General features: G+C 40.9%; 1 long non-coding RNA gene across 1 annotated transcript; it reads left to right on the forward strand.

The window, feature by feature from the left end:
- The first annotated feature begins 4,158 nt into the window (after nt 1-4,158).
- On the forward strand, nt 4,159-17,660 carry LOC117509118. Its single transcript, XR_004560251.1, has 2 exons — nt 4,159-4,285; nt 17,576-17,660. It is a non-coding gene; the product is annotated as an uncharacterized LOC117509118 (long non-coding RNA).
- The last annotated feature ends 852 nt before the right edge of the window (nt 17,661-18,512 follow it).

Below are 18,512 nucleotides of genomic sequence, written 5' to 3' on the forward strand. Positions count from 1 at the left end.
GCACACTCTTTGCAGCCTTTTACAAATCTTGATGGAACCTAAAATTCACTACATTTGTCAACATTCACCTCTCCATGAGATACTGGCTTTAAAATATATTGCATTTCTTGATTTACTCACTCCACATCAACCACCCTTCTCTCTCGCTCTCAATTGCTTCATTCATCAGCTCCTCAAAATACACCTTCCACCTTCAACACTTTCTGCACTTGTCAGCACATTTCCATCTCCCACCTTTATCATCCTAACCTGCTGAACAGGTTAGGTTAGTGTTCAACTTCATATATATCTCATTATATGACCTTTCCTTAGCCTTTGCCACAATTCTTTTCACTTTACACCACATTTCCATGTACTCCTGTCTACTTTCATCATCTCTCCAACTTTCCCCAATTATTTTTCACCAACCTCTTTCTCCTCATACTTTCCTGTACACCTTCATTCCACCAAGAAAGTGGTCTTCATCCGCTGTCCAGATGTCACACCCAGCACATTCCTATTTGTCTCCTTCACTACAGCTGTAGTTGTTGTCCATAATCACTTCACCTCCATCCAGTGCCTTTTCTCACCACCTTATTGAATTTCACATGGCAGTCTTTCTCCTTTAGCTTCCAACATCTGATACTTGGGCCAGCTCTCACTCTCCTTCTTCTTCATCTCCAACGTCATCCTACAAGCCACCATACGATACTGTCTAGCTCAGTGGTGTGCAAACTATTCCAGAAAGGGCCGCGAGGGTGCAGGTTTTCTTTGCAGCCAGTGACATGAGCAGGTGATTTCACTGATTAACATCCCTTTGAACAGGCGGGATGAGTTCATCAGTGAAATCACCTGCTGGAGTCAGTGGCTGCAAAGAAAACCTGCACCCTCTCGGCCCTTGCTGGAATAATTTGCACACTAGCTACTCTACCATGCTGCCACATTACATTCTCCAGTTTCTTTTAGGTTGCATCTCTTATATAGAATATCATAAACCTTTGTGCACCTTCCTCCATGCTTATGTCGACAGTCATTTCCATCCTTTTTACACAATCTGCCTTTCCACATTCCTCTCCTTGATACCATATCTACCCATTACTTCCTCATCACCTCTGTTCTCTTCATCAACATGCCCACTTAGGTTTGATCCCTGGCCAGACCTCGGACACCCCCAGTCTGCTGGTTATGGGTAGGAGTAGACAGCTCATGGATAAAATTCTCCAGGAACTATAAATTAAATATAAATATATATATATATATATATATATATATATATATATATATATACAACTCAGCCACATGGGGTGTGCAGCCAGTACATTCTGAGTGCCGGTCCCAAGCCCGGATAAATGAGGGGCATCCGGCATAAAACAAGCCAACCCAACTATGCAGACTCAGAATCGAATTCCCATACCGTATCGGTCGCGGCCCGGGTTAACAACGTCCGCCACCGGTGCTATTGCCCAACAGGGTGCCTGTGGAAATTGGGCTACTGCTGGGCGAAGACGACGACGAAGAAGAGGAGGAAAATGTTGCCATGAACAGAGGGAGAAGAAGAAAACTCGAAGGGTGGAAATGAGAGTGGGGACTTTGAATGTTGGTAGTATGACTGGTAAAGGGAGAGAGCTGGCTGATATGATGGAGAGGATAAAGGTAGACATATTGTGTGTGCAAGAGACCAAGTGGAAGGGAAGTAAGAGCAGGAGCATCGACGGTGGGTACAAGTTGTTGTACCATAGTGAGGACAGGAAGAGAAATGGTGTTGGGGTCATTTTAAAGGAAGAGTATTTTAAAAGTGTGTTGGAGGTTAAGAGTGTCTGATAGGGTGATGAGTGTGAAGTTGGAAATTGAAGGGGTGATGATGAATATCATCAGTGCATATGCCCCACAGGTAGGTTGTGAGATGAAGGAGAAAGAAGATTTCTGGAGTGTGTTAGATGAGGTGGTGGAGAGTGTGCCCAAGCATGAAAGAGTGGTGATAGGAGCGGACTTCAATGGGCATGTTGGTGAAGGGAACAGAGGTGATGAGGAAGTAATGGGTAGATATGGTATCAAGGATAGGAATGGGGAAGGACAGATGGTAGTTGGTTTTGCAAAAAGGATGGAAATGGCTGTGGTGAATACCTACGTTAAGAAAAGGGAGGAGCACAGGGTAACATATAAGAGTGGAGGAAGGTGCACACAGGTGGACTACATTCTTTATAGGAGATGCAAGCTAAAAGAAATCACAGACTGTAAGGTGGTAGCAGGAGAGAGTGTCACTAGACAGCATAGGATGGTTGTTTGTAGGATGACTTTAGAGGTAAAGAAGACGAAGAGAGTGAGAGCTCAACAAAAGATCAGATGGTGGAAGCTGAAGGAGGAAGACTGTTGTGTGAAATTTAGTGAGCAGGTGAGAGAAGCACTGGTTGGAATGAAGCAATTTTGGACAACTGGAAAAGTACTGCAGATGTGGTGAGGGACACAGCTAGGGCAGTACTGGGTATGACATCGGGACAGTGGAAGGAAGACAAGGAGACTTGGTGGTGGAATGAAGAGGTCCAGGAAAGCATAAGGAGAAAGAGGTTGGTGAAAAAGTTTTAGGATAGTCGGAGAGATGAAGAAAGTAGACAGGAGTACAAGGAGATGCGGCGTAAGGCGAAAAGAGAAGTGGCAAAAGCAAAGGAAAAGGCATATTGCAAGCTGTACAAGAAGTTGAATAGTAAGGAAGGAGAAAAGGACTTGTACCGATTGGCCAGACAAAGGGACAGAGCTGGAAAAGATGTGCAGCAGGTTAGGGTGGTAAAAGATGCACATAGTAATGTGCTGACAAGTGAGGAGTGTGTGCTGAGAAGGTGGAGGGAATATTTTGAAGAGCTGATGAATAAAGAAAATGAGCGAGAGAAAAGGCTGGATGATGTGGTGAGAGTAAATCAGGAAGTACAAGAGATTAGCAAGGAAGAAGTGAGGGCTGCTATGAAGAGGATGAAAAGTGGAAAGGCAGTTGGTCCAGATGACATTCCAGTGGAGGCATGGAAATGTCTAGGAGAGATGGCAGTAGAGTTTCTAACCAGATTGTTTAATAAAATCTTGGAAAGTGAGAGGATGCCTGAGGAGTGGAGACGAAGTGTGCTGGTTCCTATTTTCAAGAGCAAGGGTGATGTATAGAGCTGCAGTAACTACAGAGGCATAAAGCTGATCAGCCACAGCATGAAGTTATGGGAAAGAGTAGTAGAAGCTAGGCTTAGAAAACAGGTTAAGATCTGTGAGCAGCAATATGGTTTCGTGCTGAGAAAAAGCACTACAGATGCAATGTTTGCTCTGAGAATACTGTTGGAAAAGTACAGAGAAGGACAGAAAGAGTTACATTGTGTGTTTGTGGACTTAGAAAAAGCTTATGACAGGGTGCCAAGAGAAGAGTTGTGGTATTGTATGAGGAAGTCTGGAATGGCAGAGAAGTATGTTAGGGTAGTGCAGGACATGTACAAGAATAGTGTTACAGCGGTGAAATGCGCAGTCGGAATGACAGACTCATTCAAGGTGGAGGTGGGATTACACCAAGGATCAGCTCTGAGTCCTTTCTTGTTTGCAGTGGTGATGGACAGGGTGACGGATGAGATCAGACAGGAGTCCCCATGGACTATGATGTTTGCAGATGACATTGATCTGTAGTGAGAGTAGAGAGCAAGTTGAGTCTAGTCTGGAGAAGTGGAGATATGCTTTGGAGAGAAGGGGAATGAAAGTCAGTAGAAGCAAGACTGAGTACATGTGTGTGAATGAGAGGGAGCCAAGTGGAATAGTGCAGTTACAAGGAGTAGAAGTGGTGAAAGTAGATGAGTTTAAATATTTGGGGTCAACTGTTCAAAGTAATGGAGAGTGTGGTAGAGAGGTGAAGAAGAGAGTGCAGGCAGGGTGGAGTGGGTGGAGAAAGGTGGCAGGAGTGATTTGTGACCGAAGAATATCAGCAAGAGTGAAGGGGAAAGTTTACAAAACAGTAGTGAGACCAGCTATGTTGTATGGTTTAGAGACGGTGGCACTAACAAAAAGACAGGAGGCAGAGCTGAAGGTGGCAGAGCTGAAGATGTTGAGATTCTCTTTGGGAGTGACAAGAATGGACAAGATTAGGAATGAATATATCAGAGGGACAGCTCAGGTGGGACGGCTTGGAGACAAAGTCAGAGAGGCGAGATTGAGATGGTTTGGACATGTGCAGAGGAGGGACCCAGGGTATATAGGGAGAAGGACGCTGAGGATGGATCCACCAGGCAGGAGGAGAAGAGGGAGGCCAACGAGGAGGTTCATGGATGTGCTGAGAGAGGACATGCAGGTGGTTGGTGTGACAGAGGAAGATACAGAGGACAGGGTGAGATGGAAACGATTGATCTGCTGTGGCGACCCCTAACGGGAACAGCCGAAAGACAAAGAAGATATATTAGTATTGGGGGGGTGGCGTTGGGAGATTTTCTACTGCTTTAAAGTGTGGAGCCTTAATCCAGTCTAAGTGTAGTAATCAACAAGTGTATCAGATTTTACCTTAATGGAAAATCAATCAATCAATCAATTTTTTTATATAGCGCCAAGTCACAACAAACAGTTGCCCCAAGGCGCTTTATATTGTAAGGCAAGGCCATACAATAATTATGTAAAACCCCAACGGTCAAAACGACCCCCTGTGAGCAAGCACTTGGCTACAGTGGGAAGGAAAAACTCCCTTTTAACAGGAAGAAACCTCCAGCAGAACCAGGCTCAGGGAGGGGCAGTCTTCTGCTGGGACTGGTTGGGGCTGAGGGAGAGAACCAGGAAAAAGACATGCTGTGGAGGGGAGCAGAGATCGATCACTAATGATTAAATGCAGAGTGGTGCATACAGAGCAAAAAGAGAAAGAAACAGTGCATCATGGGAACCCCCCAGCAGTCTACGTCTATAGCAGCATAACTAAGGGATGGTTCAGGGTCACCTGATCCAGCCCTAACTATAAGCTTTATTAAATTATTAAAACTAAATTGCATTTTGTCAGATTCAGTTCCACCTCATTAACTCTCCCAGTGTTCATTTGTTTGTCTATTTGCTTGTTTCTGAACAGCCTGGAGCCCACAATCTTTCATTTTTACTGTAGATTTATATCCTGATAGGCAAGAACTGATTCAATTTTCAAGGTCATAGGGCAAAGTCAGGAAAATCTTGGAAAATTGGAAAAATCCCTATCTTTAACATTGAATGAGTTTTCAGAAAGTCAGAACTGTCAAAAAAGATCAAATTTCTTTCAAATTTGAGAGCATTATGTAGGATGGTATCCTTTATCGGCTGACAAAGTTTGATCTGGAGCTGATCCACATTACAGATTTTGTGGCCATTTAAATTTAACATTGAAAACCTCATTTAATGTATATTTTACATTGTATATTTTACATTATATCTTAATCAAATGTGCCCCAATGTCACTCATATTTGAAAGTGAGGTGCAGACTGACACTCACTTTCACCTGACAAAGTTTGATTGTGGATTTTGTGGACAACTGAATTTAATATTGAAAAGCCCATTTGGTGTAAATTTTACTTTATATCTTACTGGCACTCTCAATGAACAGACTAAGTCTGATCTGCATCTCATCTGTATTGCAGATTTAGTGGATATTTGATTTTAACATTGAAAAGCCCTTTTGATCTATATTTTGTATAATATTTTAGCTTATGAAAAGCCACTTCTAACAGGACTTTGACCTGGAAAATTTTTCCAAGGTAAAAATTTGTGGAATTTGAAACTAGTGTTGGTGAAGGTCTGTGCTCTGCAAGCATGGTGCTCTAGTTTTAGACTTTATTTCTTTAGTTTCTCCTCCTGTTCTAGTAATATTTGAGTTTTGTCACAGCCTTAGCACCAGAGCTTCTGTTCATGCAGACGGATTGGAATTTCTCATGTCTGTGAATCTTTTTGTTTTTCTTCCAGAAGAATTTTTGAACTTTAGTCACACGTTTCCACAGAAAGAATTAGCATTTTGTAATTTTGGAGATCTGTCTGGTAATGAAAGAGTGTATATTATCAAGATGAAAGAAGAACATGTCATTTCCTTCTTTAAAACCATTTGTAATAAAATACAAGCTTGAGAAGAAAAAAAAAAAACCATAGGCTCTAAGAGTGTATGAGAACATTACGAGCCTTTACATTGCTGAGCCACGATCACACAATACATTAGAGTTTAAAGTCTGATCACAATTTCAAACGTAATTTTCCCAGTTGCAGAGTGTTTAAATTTAAATTTTCAATTTCAATTTATTTTCATTTATATACAACCCCTGGCAATAATTATGGAATCACTGACCTTGGAGGATGTTCATTCAGTTGTTTAATTTTGTAGAAAAAAAAGCAGATCACAGACATGACACAAAACTAAAGTCATTTCAAATGGCAACTTTCTGGCTTTAAGAAACACTATAAGAAATCAGGAAAAAAAAATTGTGGCAGTCAGTAACGGTTACTTTTTAGACCAAGCAGAGGGAAAAAAATATGGACTCACTCAATTCTGAGGAATAAATTATGGAATCACCCTGTAAATTTTCATCCCCAAAACTAACACCTGCATCAAATCAGATCTGCTCGTTAGTCTGCATCTAAAAAGGAGTGATCACACCTTGGAGAGCTGTTGCACCAAGTGGACTGACATGAATCATGGCTCCAACATGAGAGATGTTAATTGAAACAAAGGAGAGGATTATCAAACTCTTAAAAGAGGGTAAATCATCACGCAATGTTGCAAAAGATGTTGGTTGTTCACAGTCAGCTGTGTCTGAACTCTGGACCAAATACAAACAACATGGGAAGGTTGTTAAAGGCAAACATACTGGTAGACCAAGGAAGACATCAAAGCGTCAAGACAAAAAACTTAAAGCAATATGTCTCAAAAATCGAAAATGCACAACAAAACAAATGAAGAATGAATGGGAGGAAACTGGAGTCAACGTCTGTGACCGAAATGTAAGAAACCGCCTAAAGGAAATGGGATTTACATACAGAAAAGCTAAACGAAAGCCATCATTAACACCTAAACAGAAAAAAACAAGGTTACAATGGGCTAAGAAAAAGCAATCATGGACTGTGGATGACTGGATGAAAGTCATATTCAGTGATGAATCTTGAATCTGCATTGGGCAAGGTGATGATGCTGGAACTTTTGTTTGGTGCCGTTCCAATGAGATTTATAAAGATGACTGCCTGAAGAGAACATGTAAATTTCCACAGTCATTGATGATATGGGGCTGCATGTCAGGTAAAGGCACTGGGGAGATGGCTGTCATTACATCATCAATAAATGCACAAGTTTATGTTGATATTTTGGACACTTTTCTTATCCCATCAATTGAAAGGATGTTTGGGGATGATGAAATCATTTTTCAAGATGATAATGCATCTTGCAAAAAGACACATAGGGTCAATGTTATGGCCTGCAAATAGTCCGGATCTTAATCCAATTGAAAATCTTTGGTGGAAGTTGAAGAAAATGGTCCATGACAAGGCTCCAACCTGCAAAGCTCATCTGGCAACAGCAATCAGAGAAAGTTGGAGCCAGATTGATGAAGAGTACTGTTTGTCACTCATTAAGTCCATGCCTCAGAGACTGCAAGCTGTTATAAAAGCCAGAGGTGGTGCAACAAAATACTAGTGATGTGTTGGAGCGTTCTTTTGTTTTTCATGATTCCATAATTTTTTCCTCAGAATTGAGTGATTCCATATTTTTTTCCCTCTGCTTGGTCTAAAAAAGTAACCGTTACTGACTGCCACAATTTTTTTCCTGATTTCTTATAGTGTTTCTTAAAGCCAGAAAGTTGCCATTTGAAATGACTTTAGTTTTGTGTCATGTCTGTGATCTGCTTTTTTTTCTACAAAATTAAACCACTGAATGAACATCCTCCGAGGCCGGTGATTCCATAATTTGTGGCCAGGGGTTGTAGCACCAAATCACAACAGAGTTGCCTCAAGGTGCTTCACACAAGTAAGGTCTAATCCCCAGAGCAGCAGTGGTAAGAAAAACTCCCTCTGACGAAGAAACCTCGAGCAGACCAGACTCAAAGGGGTGATCCTCTGCTTGGGCCATACTACAGACACAAATTACAAAACAATTCACCAAAGGAATATACAGGAAATGCTGTTGACACACAGGACAGGAGGGTCTCTAACACAAATACAACTCCCATCTCTGGATGGAGCTGCACCTTAAACAGAGAGAAAAAACAGAATCAGGCATCAGAAAGACAACAAATACAGTATAATTTGTCAGCATTAAACAACAAGAAAAACAGGAAACACTAAGGTGATCACCGGCCACTAGCCCTAAGCTTCATTAAAAGACCCAGAATTTAGATAAAGTTGAGGCCGCAGCCCGCTCCGTTTCCTAATAAAATTAATTAAAAGAGTAAAACGCGCAGAACTATACTATGCTAGTCATACGAAAGGGAAAATAAGTGCATCTTTAAGTCTGGACTTGAAAGTGTCCACAGAATCTGACTTTTATTGACGCAAGGAGATCATTCCACAGAATGGGCATGATAAGAGAAAGCTCTATGACCCTCTATGCTTGTGCTATGTTTGCCTTCATCTACACAATCATTCAATAAATTATCCTGTAATGTGCATGAATAATCAAAATAGAACACCCCCCCCCCCCAAAGGGTCACATCATACCATAAGTTGAGTGTCTTTTTGTCCCCTACTCTTCCCTAGTCCTTTGGTTAATTTCCATGAAGCTTGACATGTGGATAATGGTCAACCATAGACTTGCCCCTGAAGAGTTTGTTTTGTCAAATGTCAGGGTCATTTGGGACAAAGGTCAAAATTTAGATTTATTTTCATTTTCACGCTGATGTCCAATAATTTGGCACGCATCTCTAGGTGGGTTGTGGAATATTCTCAGCAAGATATGACATACCAAAGCTCAATCCTTGGGGTCAAGAGTCAACATTTAGGATTTTATCAAACATGGCACATGGAGGTGGGTTCTAGAATTTCCCAGCCAAGGTCAAATTTGATGCTAAAGGGCAATAATTGAGGTCAAGGACACTGGGCCTACATCTTAAGAATCTTCTTAGATTCCTTCATAAGCTGTCCCAAAGAAGGTTCTTAAGAAAGCTTTACGTCAGATTCATCAATGTGTTCTTCAACCACAGAATTATTTGCAGCTGTGTTTTTAAGTTGATGAATCCCATTTCCTCGTAAACTGAAAGCACGTGCCTGGTGAGCCTAATCAACATATGATTTAGCATAAGTAACAGTCCATCAGTGTCCATCCAAGGGCATGGAATTGCATCGCCATGGCCAGATGCAGATTTCATAAAGAGAAAACAAAATGTCGAAAGCAAAAGGAAAATCAGTTTCAGTGCAGCAGGCAAAGAGAAAAAAGAACTGTGGCATTTTAGAGTTGGAAATAATGCTGCAATGAAAAAGAAATGGTTCGATTTAAAATCAGACACAAAGAAAATCATCTCAAAATCCCAATGGGAGATGCAGCAGACTGGAGGGAGAACAGCAGACATACAAAAGCTCTCTGAGTTGGACTAGTGCATCGGAGCCATCATCAGGGAGACTGCACTGTCAGGTAGGCTATGGGAAAAATCTAAATCATTTTAGATTTAATTTTCCCCCACCCTACTTTTTTGGAGTACCATCGACTGAGTGTCTGGATACAGACCTGGACCCCGAGGCAACGCTTACATCCCCTGCCTGTGTGACTACTACTCCACTTGATTATTGTTAAAGTGCTGGTACACTATAAAAACTTAAGTTCACAAGCTGCCCTGAAAATGAATTAATTCAACTGAATATCAGTTAACTCACCTTAAAGATAAGCCTCATTTCAACTCCAAATTAGTGAGGACAATGGATAGCTTCAAGTTCAGATTTCGGAAACATATAAACTTGAATCCAATATCCTAAACTTGCCATTACAAATGGAGTAAATGAGAAGACATAAGTTCACTTAAGTTAATGGGACTATCATTTTTTACAGTGTACATTTAATTAATATAACAAATACTGTACATATTTTAATGACCTTCACATAAGCAGACAAAGACAACCAGTGTGACAACATGTCAGCACTGAAATGTGCGTAAGAGTACTCCTGAGTGTTCTTATCTAAGAACAAATCCAGGACAGGAAAATATTCATGAATGCCAGAATCTTCGTAAAAACTTTGTAAGCAGGCCTTAGGAACAAATTTGTTCTTTAAAATCATTCGTGAATGAGGCCCATGGTTCACACACCAGTTTGTATCAAATGTGGAACACATGGAAGTTGATTTCATAAGTGCTCAGCAAGGTCAAATTTGTTAAAGGCCAATCACTGGCTACATGGTCGTTGGGGCCAACGATCAAAATGGATTTTTTACAATCCAAAACCAAACTTGGAAGTGGGTTCCAGAATTTGCCATGACGGTTAAATTGGCCAACTACAACCCCAGTTCCAATGAAGTTTGGACGTAATGTAAATAAAAACAATACAATGATATGCAAATCCTCTTCAACCTATATTCAATTGAATACACCACAAAGACAATATATTTAATGTTCAAACTGATAAACTTTATTGTTTTTGTGCAAATATTTGCTCATTTTGAAAATGATGACTGCAACACATTTCAAAAAAGCTGGGACGGAGCAACAAAAGACTGGGAAAGTTGATCTGGGAAAGTTGTTTGGAACATTCCACAGGTGAACAGGTTAATTGGAAACAGGTGAGTGTCGTGATTGGGTTTGAAAGAATCATCCCCAAAAGACTCATCCGCTCACAAGCAAAGACGGGGCGAGGATCACCACTTTGTGACCAACTGCATGAAAAAATAGTCCAACAGTTTAAGAACAATGTTTCTCAATGTTCAATTGCAAGAAATTTAGGGATTCTATCATCTACAGTCCATAATATAATCAGAAGATTCAGAGAATCTGGAGATCTTTCTACACGTAAGCAGCAAGGCCGAAAACCAACACTGAATGCTCCTGAGCTTCGATCCCTCAGGCGGCACTGCATTAAAAACCGACATTGTATAAAGGATCTTACCGCGTGGGCTCAGGAACACTTCAGAAAACCATTGTCAGTTAACACAGTTTGTCGCCACATCTACAAGTGCAAGTTAAAACTCTACCATGCAAAGCAAAAGCCATGCATCAACAATATCCAGAAATGTCGCCGCCTTCTCTGAGCCCAAGCTCATTTGAAATGGACAGACGCAAAGTGGAAAAGTGTGCTGTGGTCTGATGAGTCGAGGTCAAGGAAATTTATATCCAGTTTGTACAAAATGTAACACACACTTGGATGGATTCTGGAAAGGACCTGCAAGGTCAGCCAGAGGACAAATGTTTGGGTAAAAGTCAACATCACTGAGGTCAAATGTCAGCTCTTACCGTCTTCATGCACACAGGTGCAGTGACCTAGTTTTGAAAATTTGGGCAGTTGTGGTAACTCGGCCACAAACGTGTAAACAAAAGTGTCCTCATCATGTAGCAAGTAAAAGAAATCAAGGTTTGGAATCTGTTTTTACTGGAATATTGTTGTAAACTGGGCTAAATAGGAATATAACAGAATCATTAATATTTTAGACAGTGTTGAAAGGTTATTTATATCATGTTTGTGCATAATTCTTTTTGACAAACGGGCTGGTGATTTCCAGTATCGACAAACTTTTCTTAAAAACGTGAGATAAGAACAAACAAAGAAAACAAATTATTTTAAGTACATTTGCAAATATTAAGAATGTAATTTTTAAATAGAATTAAATCAAGCATAATTAGTATCTACGCAATTAAAATTATAACTGAAAATCCAATGTTTAATTTCTTTGTTATTAATAAATGATCTTAGAATTAAGGAATCCTTCAAGTAGACAAGAAGAGTGAATTTGTGTCATAGATTTGTTCATTTGGTGCCTGTTTATTCACACAGCACTTTTGACAGTCGCACTAAATGAGAAACAAACACTCAGATCCCTGCCGTGCAATCAGTGCAACAAGAGAAGAATGAACACAACCAATCAAAAGGGCAGGAAGACAATGAACAGAAGGACAAACTCAATCAAACAGTAATGCCACATTTCAAAGTATCAGTAATGTGAGATTTTAAACAGTTAACTTCACTGACAATGAAATATCACATTCAAATGATCCATTTTATTATATACATGCAACAAAAATATAAACGCAACACTTTTGGTTTTTGCTCCCATTTTGTATGAGATGAACTGAAAGATCTAAAACTTTTTCCACATACACAATATCACCATTTCCCTCAAATATTGTTCACAAACCAGTCTAAATCTGATAGTGAGCACTTCTCCTTTGCTGAGATAATCCATCCCACCTCACAGGTGTGCCATATCAAGATGCTGATTAGACACCATGATTAGTGCACAGGTGTGCCTTAGACTGCCCACAATAAAAGGCCACTCTGAAAGGTGCAGTTTTATCACACAGCACAATGCCACAGATGTCACAAGATTTGAGGGAGCGTGCAATTGGCATGCTGACAGCAGGAATGTCAACCAGAGTTGTTGCTCGTGTATTGAATGTTCATTTCTCTACCATAAGCCGTCTCCAAAGGCGTTTCAGAGAATTTGTCAGTACATCCAACCAGCCTCACAACCGCAGACCACGTGTAACCACACCAGCCCAGGACCTCCACATCCAGCATGTTCACCTCCAAGATCGTCTGAGACCAGCCACTCGGACAGCTGCTGAAACAATCAGTTTGCATAACCAAAGAATGTCTGCACAAACTGTCAGAAACTGTCTCAGGGAAGCTCATCTGCATGCTCGTCGTCCTCATCGGAGTCTCGACCTGACTCCAGTTTATCGTCGTAACCGACTTGAGTGGGCAAATGCTCACATTCGCTGGCGTTTGGCACGTTGGAGAGGTGTTCTCTTCACGGATGAATCCCAGTTCACACTGTTCAGGGCAGATGGCAGACAGCGTGTGTGGCGTCGTGTGGGTGAGCGGTTTCTGATGTCAATGTTGTGGGTCGAGTGGCCCATGGTGGCGGTGGGGTTATGGTATGGGCAGGCGTCTGTTATGGACGAAGAACACAGGTGCATTTTATTGATGGCATTTTGAATGCACAGAGATACCGTGACGAGATCCTGAGGCCCATTGTTGTGCATTACATCCAAGAACATCACCTCATGTTGCAGCAGGATAATGCACGGCCCCATGTTGCAAGGATCTGTACACAATTCTTGGAAGCTGAAAATGTCCCAGTTCTTGCATGGCCGGCATACTCACCGGACATGTCACCCATTGAGCATGTTTGGGATGCTCTGGACCGGCGTATACGACAGTGTGTACCAGTTCCTGCCAATATCCAGCAACTTCGCACAGCCATTGAAGAGGAGTGGACCAACATTCCACAGGCCACAATTGACAACCTGATCAACTCTATGCGAAGGAGATGTGTTGCACTGCATGAGGCAAATCGTGGTCACACCAGATACTGACTGGTATCCCCCCCCAGTAAAACAAAACTGCACCTTTCAGAGTGGCCTTTTATTGTGGGCAGTCTAAGGTACACCTGTGCACTAATCATGGTGTCTAATCAGCATCTTGATATGGCACACCTGTGAGGTGGGATGGATTATCTCAGCAAAGGAGAAGTGCTCACTATCACAGATTTAGACTGGTTTGTGAACAATATTTGAGGGAAATGGTGATATTGTGTATGTGGAAAACGTTTTAGATCTTTGAGTTCATCTCATACAAAATGGGAGCAAAACCAAAAGTGTTGCGTTTATATTTTTGTTGAGTGTATGTGCATGGGTTCAAACCTCTGACCTTTATGGTTGACCAACCCGTACCAAAATCAACTTACTTTAGCCTGTCCATATGCTCAGTGTATCTGCCAAGTTTGTCCAAATTCAGAGGAGGTGTTCTTAAGATATCTTGCTTACACAGGAGGATACCAAAGGAATCACAAGTGTGCATCTCTAGTGTCTTTGTAATAATCTATACAAAAGAACTATTAATGAATAAATGATGACTGAAGAAAATCTTTATAAGCCATCAACGACATCAACGAAACATATGATCCGTGACTTGTGAGTATAGACTGTATATAAAAAAGTTTTATGTGAATAGCAATAAAATTTACCATCATCACAATCATTTTTGTTGCTTAATTAACATCATAATCAATTGTGAAACACTTATTTGGACAATAACATGTATTTATGCTGGAATGCAGTTTAGGAAAACTTTGAAAACAGCTCAGATGTTTATATTTCACAACTGTTTTGATATGTTACCTAAATGCCAGTCATGTTTGTTAGCCAGTTCGTAATAACTACCGGCCTTGGACTTCAAGGTGGGCAGGACGAAGGCAAGAAACCAGAAGTAAGAGGTATAATGACAAAACACCCACTTGTCTCCGGCGAAGGTGATCCTCCGCCATTCCAAACGAACTGGATCCTCCGCTCATACTGCTCCCCAGATGAGTGGGTGTTTTGTTTTTATACCTCAGCCGTGACTGTATTTTTACGAAACTCATACATTAAACAAGACTGAGAACTCATTTTGTGAAGTTAACAAAGTAGCATATTGGCCATGAGACATACTGCCCAATATATTAGGCTTAAAACTTTCCTTTTTGCTAAAGCTTATAGTTAGGGCTGGATCAGGTGACCCTGAACCATCCCTTAGTTATGCTGCTATAGACGTAGACTGCTGGGGGGTTCCCATGATGCACTGTTTCTTTCTCTTTTTGCTCTGTATGCACCACTCTGCATTTAATCATTAGTGATCGATCTCTGCTCCCCTCCACAGCATGTCTTTTTCCTGGTTCTCTCCCTCAGCCCCAACCAGTCCCAGCAGAAGACAGCCCCTCCCTGAGCCTGGTTCTGCTGGAGGTTTCTTCCTGTTAAAAGGGAGTTTTTCCTTCCCACTGTAGCCAAGTGCTTGCTCACAGGGGGTCGTTTTGACCGTTGGGGTTTTACATAATTATTGTATGGCCTTGCCTTACAATATATAGCGCCTTGGGGCAACTGTTTGTTGTGATTTGGCGCTATATAAAAAAATTGATTGATTGATTGATTGATATCTGAGGTTGGTATATTTTACAATTAGGGTAGTATTTTTGTTCTTTTTCATCATGTTAGTACACATGCTGTTGGTATTTTCATATTCCATGCTTTGCAATAAGTGAAATAAAATCCTGCAAAATTTTTCCACATTACATTGCTTGCCTGAAGGGAGCCTGGTTTATGTGGTCGAGCCAAGTTCGGGTGGTTGCGTCAAGCCCTGCTTGGGGGCACAAGCACCACTGACACCACTGGCAAGGTACTCCTTTAGTGTCAAATGCAGGCTTACGCTCTCTCTGGGTTTTTTTTGTTGTTGTTGTTGGTTTTGGTACATTTCTTGAGTTTTTTTGGGGGGGGGTGTTTGTTTTTTATATTGTTTCGCACTTCGCACCTCCCTTACAAACGGAATGTGCGCTATTTGTACTTTAAACAAGAGAGTTTTATGAGGCAAGAGTTAGTTATAACCATGTTAATAGAAGGGCACGGGTACATGTCACTTCGGGAGAAGTGGCAAATGCGAAGGCGAAAATTTATACTTTCCCACTGAAAACACGCTCAGGCTGTATTGATTGTCTTTGGAAATCAGCTGGTTTTGTTTTGTCTCTAGCTTGCTTCTATCAGCCAGCTGATAGCTATCACTGCCTGGAACATTGATGACATTTATACACCAAGCTGACCTGAAATGAACCACTGTATATTAAATTGACTTTATTGGCGAGCCTGACCCCTTTGAAACGTGGCAGATTCTGATGTCCACCGATCCGCATCTTGATCACATTCAAAATTCAGTGGAGTCTTCCATGCCCTGTTATCTATCTGTGGTACAAATTTGGTCAGAATCTGTGAAGTAGTTTTGATGTAATCCTGCTAAAAGTAATCATTCAAAGCCTATATAAAGTGAAACTTTATATAGGCTTATAGATAGATAGATAGACAGATAGATAGATAGATTTTATTGTCATTACAACAAGTGCAACAAAATATGTTTACACCCAATCACCTCAGACAAAAATATAGCAATTAATCCACAATTATTACTAGTTGAATGCAATATTGACACAAATCAGAATTAAAACAACCATACATATACATTTGATTGTTTATGTACGTTAAACTTTAAGACAGTCCGTCATCCAAATTGAGGTAACGTGAGTGTGGTGTGGCCGCAGCAGTATCCTATGCAACCACGAGCTCGGGGGGAGTGGCAGGGTGGAGGTAAGGGGGAGGAGTGGAGGGGTGGGGGATTGGGCATGTGTCGTGTATGTAGATGAGATGAGTTCATATTAGTCAGATGAGTTTGTATCAGTTTCTGTCAGTGACTGCATAATGTCTGGAGTTGCCTTGACAACATCAGACTGTAGGGGAGGGCAGAAAGATAAGAGGGGCAGCCAAATGGTTCACCAAGCCCGTTGAGATTCTTCTGGAGGAAAACAATGGGGCGTTTTGACCTTCGGAGGCTGATAAGCCTGCCATGTTTATGGTTAAGCAGAGAAACACCATTTACAGCTCCTCTGACCGACCAAGTTTAATTTATAAGTATTCCCCGGTCTCCGACATTTTCCTTTGCAAGGCGTACATTTGCTCCGAGATGTTTTCCAACTTACATCTGAGTTCAAGGGTTAACGCAGTCTGAGACTGTACCACCTTGCTCAAATCATTAACTATGATGGACTGGTGAGGGGCCGTGTTTCTGGTAGCAGCCGTCTTGCCAATTCTCCGGTAGGACAGGGCAGCACATAAACCAATAAGCACCAGCCCTCCCACTATAAAACCAAATATAAATAAGTCTTTGACATCCTCCACAGAGAGTGGTACCAAGCATGCAATGCACCACTTCTCCCAAGTGCTGAGAACATAGCCCACAGGATAGGTTCCATCTGGGCATGCAGGGTCCCCCAGTGAATAAAACTATAAAGTTTATCAGTCTGAGCATTAAATATCTTGTCTTTGTAGTGTATTCAATTGAATATAGGTTGAAGAGGATTTGCAAATCATTGTATTCTGTTTTTATTTACATTTTACACAATGTTCCAACTTACTGGAATTGAGGTTGTATATAGGCTATTTTTATTTTGAGTTCAAAACTGAGGGTGACACATGAATTGTGACATTTAAATAGCAATGGGTGCCTTAATAATAGCAATTTTCAGGTTGCATTTTGCAGTAACAGCCTTAATAATAATTATTATAATGTATTTTGAGGCAGCAGACCCCAGACCCCCCTAGAAAGTGAAAAGTCAGCCCAGCTACAGTCTAAAAATATATATTGTAGGAAACTGGCTATGATGTATAATTTCAAGGTGGGGGAGCATATTAACAGACAGGAGATGGGGCTGGAGGCAGCGGAGCTAACAGTGCTGCAGTGCTCCTTGGCAGCGAGGAGGATTGATAGAATTAGGAATGATCATATCAGACAGACAGCACATACAAGGCAGTGTGGTGAGAAAGTGATAGAGGCAACATGGTTTGGCCGTGTACAAAGGAGAAGGATCCTGAGGATGGAGCTGTCAGCCAGGAGCAGAAGACAAAGGCCAAACAGGAGGTTTATGGGTGGGTGAGGGAGGACATGCAGGTGGTCGGTGTGACAGAGGAGGATGCAGAGGACAATGTGAGATGGCGATGCATCATCTGCTGTGGTGAATCCTCACAGGAGCAGATTTACATCACACAAGTACACAGCTTATGACATTAAAATGATCCTTAATTAGTTTGAATAATTAAGGCTCTTTCAGCTGGAAAATTAGACTTTCAAATCAGAATTTTGATTTTAAAACTATTGTTTGGCCCTAAGAGTACCCTTCAAATGTTCAATCCATTGAGAGTTTACCTGTTTGAAATACGCACATAAATTAAACTGGCGTGTTGCCCATTAGAATCCGCGGGCTCTAAATTGGGTAGTGTTTATAAAATAGGTAGATGACATTTTTCAAGGGTGGTAATAAATTCAGCAAAACTTGTATAATGAGTTGGGATGGTGTGTGAGTCCAGAATGTTTTTAGAACATTAGACCTTAACAGTTTTTAGAAGAACTCAACCCTTTTTTTCCTGTTAATTATGTAATTTTTTAAATGTTAATTTAGTGTCTTAATATATTTATAAATTAAGTTCTTATCATATACATACTATAATTATAATTATTATTATTACTTCTATTTTGCCATTTGATTTTTAAATGGACGACAATGGAAATAAGTGTCAACCATGTATTTACAATTCTATTATGTACTGACTACATTGAACTAAGTAAATAAAATGATGCACAGATGCATAGACGTACACAGATGCCACTGGGCTTTTAATATATAGATGTTTTACCGCCCCCTGCTGGAATTGCGTGCAAGTCCAGAATTAAATTATCAGCATCGATGATCCAAAATACATAAACATACCAAACGTCATATGTCAGCTCTCCCCAGTTTCTCCATGATCCAAGCCATACACACGCATATACGTACACAGAGGCCACTTGGCTATTAATATATAGATTCTGGTGTACAACATATCTGCCC

This window comes from Thalassophryne amazonica, chromosome 4 (genome assembly GCF_902500255.1).
Source record: "Thalassophryne amazonica chromosome 4, fThaAma1.1, whole genome shotgun sequence".
NCBI classification, from domain to species: Eukaryota; Metazoa; Chordata; class Actinopteri; order Batrachoidiformes; family Batrachoididae; genus Thalassophryne; species Thalassophryne amazonica.